Here is a 7816-nt window from a genome sequence, read left to right on the forward strand (position 1 = left end):
CCAAACATTCGTCTTCATCCAATTATGTCCCTGAGTTTCAGAAACATCAGAAACAACAGGAGAAGAAAAGAATAAATTTTACATCAGACAATGGAGAAGACTACAATGAATTATTTTCAATGCATGAGTTACGTACTGCCCTTGAGCAAGCTCATGATACAGCAACAGGGGCTGATAATATACACTATCAGCTCTTGAAACATTTACCTGATTCATGTTTGGAAACACTTCTAAATATTTTTGATACAATATGGACTTCAGGGAATTTCCCAACTTCGTGGCGTAAAGCCATAGTAGTCCCTATACCAAAGCCTGGCCGGGATCATACTGATCCGTCAAATTACAGACCAATCTCTTTAACGAGTTGCGTCTGTAAAACCATGGAACAAATAGTAAATAATCGATTAACATGGTATCTTGAAACCAATAATCTCATAACAAATATTCAATGTGGTTTCAGGAAAAATCGTAGTACCATTGATCATTTGGTACGTTTAGAATCCTTTGTAAAAAATGCAATAGTAAATAAACAACATGCAGTATCGATATTCTTTGATCTTGAGAAAGCGTACGATACCACCTGGAAGCATGACATTTTAAAGGATTTACATGATTTTGGTTTAAGGGGTCGTTTACCTCTTTTTATATCACAGTTTTTATCAGACAGGCAATTTCACGTCCGAGTGGGTTCAACCCTGTCTGACCATTATAATCAGGATCAGGGTGTCCCACAAGGCAGTATTTTGTCTGTAACATTGTTTAGTATTAAGATCAACAGTTTATCTAAGGTTTTAAATGATTCAATTGATGGATCACTTTTTGTGGATGACTTTAACATTTCTTGTCGTGGTAAGAATATGCATACTATTGAACGGCAACTACAGTTGTGTTTAAACAAAATAAATAAATGGTGTCTTGAGAACGGCTTTAAATTTTCTAACTATCAAAAACTAATTGCATACATTTCTGCCGTAAATATAAACCACATTGATTGAAACATATTTTATTCAATTAAGAAACGGATTGGGCACAAGTTATCCAACTTAAATAAGCCCTCTCCACATAGTTACAAGTGTATATTACAACAAGAGGCAGACAAAGGGTATAGATATGTACAGACAGTTATTTAAATATTTATTTATAAACCACATAAAGACCCAGAACTGTTTTTAAATGGCATTCCCATCAAGGTTGTAAAAGAGGCCAAGTTCTAAGGTCTCATTTTCGACTCCCATTTAACTTTTCTTCCGCATATCGAATCTCTAAAAACTAAATGCCTGAAAGCGCTCGATTTATTGAAAGTCGTGTCTAATAAAAGGTGGGGAGGGGATCAAGCTACGCTCCTACACCTTTACAGGTCACTTGTCCGCTCGAAGCTTGATTATGGCTCCATCGTATATGGTGGCTCAGGATTAAGCCATTCATTACTGCTGCCGGCATTGAGCTGGAAAATATATCTCCTTCCCGTCTTCTTTCTTTTCCTCCTTGTCCCCATGGACCCTAGTATGGTGACCTACTTTCAGTTGTTGGTGATCTATAGCCTATTTTTATATTGTGTTGTCCCCTGTGGTTAAAATGTTTAAGACTCTATTACTAGTTTTACATGTATAGCTGTGATATTCTAGTTGGTTTACTGCCCTTCGTCGGCAGGTTTTTATAATTTACATATATTTCATTTCAATATCAAATGTTCTCGTCACGATATGGCTGAAATATTGCCGATGTGACGTTAAATATTCACTCACTCACTCACTCTTCTCCTCCTTGGCAATTGGTTAGGCCACAGGTCGACCTCACACTGACTAAGTTTAAGAAAGCAGAAACTAATGAATTACAATATAAACAAGAATATAATCAATTAAAAAGTAAATATAATACATATAAATCCTTATATACAGCAGAAGCAAACGCAATACTAACAGCTCTTAAATATATTAATAAACACCGTAAATATAAACAATATATCATCTTTTCAGATTCTCTTTCGTGTCTTCAGGCTATTAAAAATATTTCTTGTAAACATCCACTTTTATTAGAAATTATTGAATTGTACAATGAACTTGCTACTGGCCAATGCGACATTGTCTTTTGTTGGTTACCCAGCCACGTTGGCATTTCTGGGAACACAATGGCTGATATTGCTGCTAAGGCAGCCTTCAACAAATCTGTGACACCACTTCTTATTCCTTACTCTGATTACAAAGCTAGCATTAGAACTTACATCCGTGATCTGATGCAGAAGAAGTGGGACACCCAAGTAGGTATCAATAAATTACATGAAATAAAACCCCATATCGGTTACACTTACTTGGGTTGTCAGTCCAGATTTGCGGAGGTCATCATACGACGATGTCGTATTGGCCACACAAGATATACTCATGAGTACCTATTAAAAGGTGAGGACCCTCCGTTTTGTATCCCTTGTGATGAAAGAATCACGGTCAAGCATGTCCTGCTTGACTGTGTTGAATATTCCATCACAAGGGATATTTATTTCAAAGTAAAAACTATGAAGGATCTTTTTAGTAATATACGTTCTCATTTAATTATTGCCTTTATAAAAAAATTAGACTTGCTAACTGATTTTTAAAATAGATATATATTTTATTATTGGTAGTTTAGATTAGTAACTGAGATTGTTAGTGGCTGTACCCTCAAAGGGGATTGAAGTAGTGTAAAATTATTGTCCTCCTGAGAGGGTACGTAAGTCCCAAAATGTTCAAAGTCCATTTAAACTTGCCAGGATTTTTAAACGTAGCATTTTTGTTATTTTAATTTGGGCTAACATTTCTTACAATCGCCAGCAGCTGAAGGGATGGTGTAAATCCAACTAGGGTCCATGCAGGTAGCAAAGGTACTGTAAGTCCCCATGGGCCCTAGTATGGTGATCAACCTTCAGTTGTTGGCGATCTATAGCCCAATTTTATATTGTGTTGTCCCCTATAGTTAAAATGTTTTAGATTCAATTACTAGTTTTAAATATATATCTGTGATACTCTAGTTGTTTTACTGTCCTTTGTCGGCAGGTTTAATAATCTCTCTCTATATTCTATATCAATGTCAAGTATTCTCGTCACGATATGGCTGAAATATTGCCGATGTGACGTTAAATAATAACTCACTCACTTACTTTAATCCGTGCTTCTTTCATTTTAACTAGATCAGAAGGTACGACTGAAAATAATTCTGAAAATACCTCTGTAAGGTGAACAATCACTCAATATCATAGTCTTAGTATTAATGGTAAACTCTGTTACAGGTCTTTGCTGAACTGAAGCTCATTAAGGGCAAAGACGTATGGACAAATGCCCAGAAAAACTTGGACTCTCTTTTTTGATATCACTAGGTCACTTCAGAAGGGAGATAAAAAGGAGGTATGTCAAAAGTGTGTTGTATAATGTACGAAAGTTAATGGAATCAGTAGCTCAGCACCTCCAAAGGTAATGATCATAAAGAACTTGATGGTAAAAGGAAAATCTGACTGTTTATCTGTAGTTTTCAGATCGCCACTTCAGGTTATTCCTTTTAGCAGATAGGTAATGGGACATTTTAGCAGTGAGTAGCAGTGAGTATTGTCGTGTAATGTGTTAACCCTATGGTCTTGTTAAAAGTTCTATATGGCAATACGTTTTCCTTTCACAGGGTCTGGAGGCAGATATCTCTTCATTTCTTTGGATAGAAAAAGAAACTGCATATGACCGGGGAAAGAGAAGAAAAACTGCTTCTATTTTAACAGTCCACCGCGTAAGTAATAATATACTTCAGCTGTTGCCCTGTTCATGACCCATCATATTTAAGAGTGTGATTTTAGCCCCATGCTGAACAGCATTCGAATTGTAAGGGAATGTCAGATTAATTCGGGAGTAGGATTAAACCCAAAAGCACGGTTTGGGGCTGACGAACCTAGAAATGTATTCAGTGTGAATCCACAGAATTCTTGTGTTCTAAGAACTATACAGTTCTGCACAGCAAATTGAGGCACACTTAGACACGAGGAATGCCCGTGTCCTCTCATATTTAGGGGTCATAATAATAAATGCAAATATATCCATGTACGCTTTATATATTTTGGAAATTTATACTATGCCAGACAAACTGTTGTATCGTTGGTATCATTTTTTTCAGGATCTTTCACCTGACGAAGTAGACAAAGCTGTAAACAGTGTGTCAAACGAACATTCCCCACGTCTGATGGTGTTTGTGAACAATGATGCAGTAACACATGCTCTTGTAAAAGCTCATAATGTTAACCTCTCATCATGCCCAACATTCAGAAAGTCAGTCTTCCATTTGCTGGCTGTGTACTACATTGCATGGCTATCTTATCCAAGACAATATTCACAGATTCTTGGCCTCCTACAACAATTGGTTTTAGGTGAAGCCTTCACCGAACAAAAATCCAAAAAGTATGTGCAGTTTCTGCACATGTTCAGTGATGGGAAAAGAAGGAGTCGGAACGGTTGTTCCCACAGAAAGCACCCCACACCATGCAACTTCCGCCCCCGAATCTGTCGACTTCCTGTACACAACATTGGGCATACCGTTCACGACGTCGTCTCAAGACTCTATGCCTGCCGTCCGCGAATCTGAGGGTAAACCTGGATTCATCGCTAAAGACGACTCGATTCCAGTCTCTCTGGGTCCATCGGAGGTGACGTTGGGCCCACAGCAGACGTTGACGTTGATGAAACGGCGTCAATATTGGCCCACGATATGGACGTCGAGAATGGAGATTGGCAGCCCGCAACCGATTTCGAATGGTCTGTGAGGACAGTCGACCTCTAAACATCTCAGCCCTGGTTCGTGTAGCCGGCAGAAATCTGTCACGTAGGTGACGTAGGACGATTTGACGGTCTTCTGCTCGTGACGTCACACGTGGACGACCCGACCTTGGGCTATCAGAAACGGGGCCAGTTTGTTGTAGACGACCTCGCAAGTCATACACAGTACGACGGCTGCATCCCATTGCTCTTGCGACGTCAATAACTGATCTTCCCGCTTGCAACATGCCAACGGTTCACGTTGCACATTTGACAATCGTGGCATTTCAAGTACCGTTAGAACTGTGGTTTAAAAGTGTTTTTTCAATTCTTGAGGCCAATGCAAACACGTGCATATGAAAAAACTTCGATGCGAAGATCACGTGATCGACTGCACGTGCAAAACCTTATTTGGCACTAACGTCATTTGCATGACGAATGGATGGGTTTGAGTGGGTTTTGCTGACGTTTTTCTAGAGTCGAAAGATAGGGATCCCATTTCGGATACATAGATGTATCATCAGAGAAAAATTATTCATTATTTTTCAAATTACATTTTGTGAAGTTTCTTTTTTGACTCAGTATATTTTATTTAAGGAAAAATAAACAATTCATGCAAATCGTGGGTGTTCATTTTTATTTCAGTCAACCACTAAGTGACTCAATGCTTCAAGGGTATCTTGCCATGTGTTCAGAGTTTTCTGAAAGTCATGATTTTGTAAGCCCTTTCCATGGAGCCGTATTACTCGAAGGAGTTTGTCTGAGATGCCACTGCCTAACCTATTCCTCAATTTTGTCAGTATTTGGTTTGATGTGAAAAATTACGTTCACAGTCTGCTGTATGAAGGGGCAGAGACAGACCAATCTATATATCTACAACAATTCATGGGTACAAAATTGTCAGTTCTTTATTAGTTTTGTTTAATCGCAAGATGTTTAGTTCCTAAACACAAGTGATAATGTAAACAGGGTTTTGCGTTTAAGAAAGTGAGACATTTGTTAAACAGCGTTAAGTGATTAGATTGTAAACACCAATACCGTTTGGAAACTAAACCATTGTTTAGCTGGTAAACACGTGTTTATAACATAAACAGCGTTTAGATATTAAACACATAACGGTGTTTAAAAACGTAGGACAAAAATGCGTTTAATTTTGCGTTTAATATATAAACATCCATTTTTACAGTGTATAAACATATGTATATAGTTATAGACAACAATGGACAGATAAAGAAACAATAGCATTTCTTTGGACAAATTGATGCGATGGCAGGCACAGCAGTATGGATGAACAATCAAGGCTATAAATGTCATACATAGTAATGAATGAAAGTGACAGAGTGGTACAGGTCTGATGACAAGACAATATACAGTGCTGGTGGTGATGAAGATTAAGAATGGAGATAAGCGTCATATAACTACTTACAATTAAGTCTCACATGCATTGGTTACATAGTTTTTGGTCTTTGGAAATATTTGGACGATTTTATACCCATATCAGTTTGGGGTCCAAGCGTTACGGAACGGAGGGAAGTTCTCATAGCGCCTGATTCAGAGTTGAGTTTTTACTCAACTCTGAATCAGGCACTATGACAACTTCCCTCCGTTCCGTAACACTCAACTCTGAATCAGGCGCTATGACAACTTCCCTCCGTTCCGTAACACTCAACTCTGAATCAGGCGCTATGACAACTTCCCTCCGTTCCGTAACACTCAACTCTGAATCAGGCGCTATGACAACTTCCCTCCGTTCCGTAACACTCAACTCTGAATCAGGCGCTATGACAACTTCCCTCCGTTCCGTAACACTCAACTCTGAATCAGGCGCTATGACAACTTCCCTCCGTTCCGTAACACTCAACTCTGAATCAGGCGCTATGACAACTTCCCTCCGTTCCGTAACACTCAACTCTGAATCAGGCTCTATGACAACTTCCCTCCGTTCCGTAACGTTTGGACCCCAAACTGATATGGGTATAAGATGTACACCAAAGAGAAAGTGTAAATCAGTAAACAATCGCTATGGCAAAATAATGGCTCGTCACTGAACACAGTCTTCAATCGCACAAATAGTCTCAGAATTACTCAGATTGTCGAACAGCTTTAACACTGTTGGTCTTCCGATCTCTAGATAGTTTCGGTCCTACCCCAGTTTATGACTGTTTCTATTCCAGGTAGAACATTGAAGTGCTTGTTCGTTCTCTTCTGAAAATATGTATACTTACAGGTTAACGTACATTTTCCCATTTGTTCTTTTGTACTTCCGCTGTTGTTGGTTGAAATGGAATTAGTTTTCCTTCTGACGAGTATCTCCTGATTGTTTGGAATTATCTTCAAAGTACTGAGACGTGGAAATATCGGTCTTACAGAGCCATATTTTGTCAGTATGTCGTTGCCGCACAATGGGCTACCGCGTAAGCACGAGGACATTGCCTAACCTTTACGAAAACCAGTATCCTACATACAATTACGAAAGGTCCTCCTGACAAACAGTATGGATTTACAGGTGTGAACAAAACTTCTTCAAATGCAATCAAATAGTCATCATTGCAAAATTTAACGCGAATCTAGACCTAACAATCCAGACAGTGAACACAATTTAATGTCCCTTCTTTTTATGTGTTTACGGGAATTGATATATAACACTCAAATGATATTAATAAGCTATCGATAAGAACATAAAGGTGTAACAACGTATCACTATAAATGATATTCTGGAGGCAGGAAGTTGTATATTCATAAAAATTGTCCTCATTCTTCATCTCCCCATCTTCTAGAATGCCAGTCAAAGAAGTCGTCAACATGGTTCAAAGTTACCACCCTTTTATAGTGTCCACAACCTTGGTATCATCGATCACTACGATATCATTATCAATCTCTACAAGATCATATAACCACAATTCTTAATAAAAGTAAATTTTACATGTATGAAAAGTGTTCTGAACTGTCATGGTTAAAACTGGAGACCCTTAACAAGCTGCGTAGTGAAGTCGACATGTAAACTCACTGAATGTTCTAGATCCTTGAGAATGATGCCATAACATTTTCCACAACTA

The sequence above is a fragment of the Haliotis rubra genome, unplaced genomic scaffold (genome assembly GCF_003918875.1).
Source record: "Haliotis rubra isolate DU_JTF1 unplaced genomic scaffold, ASM391887v1 Scf333, whole genome shotgun sequence".
NCBI classification, from domain to species: Eukaryota; Metazoa; Mollusca; class Gastropoda; order Lepetellida; family Haliotidae; genus Haliotis; species Haliotis rubra.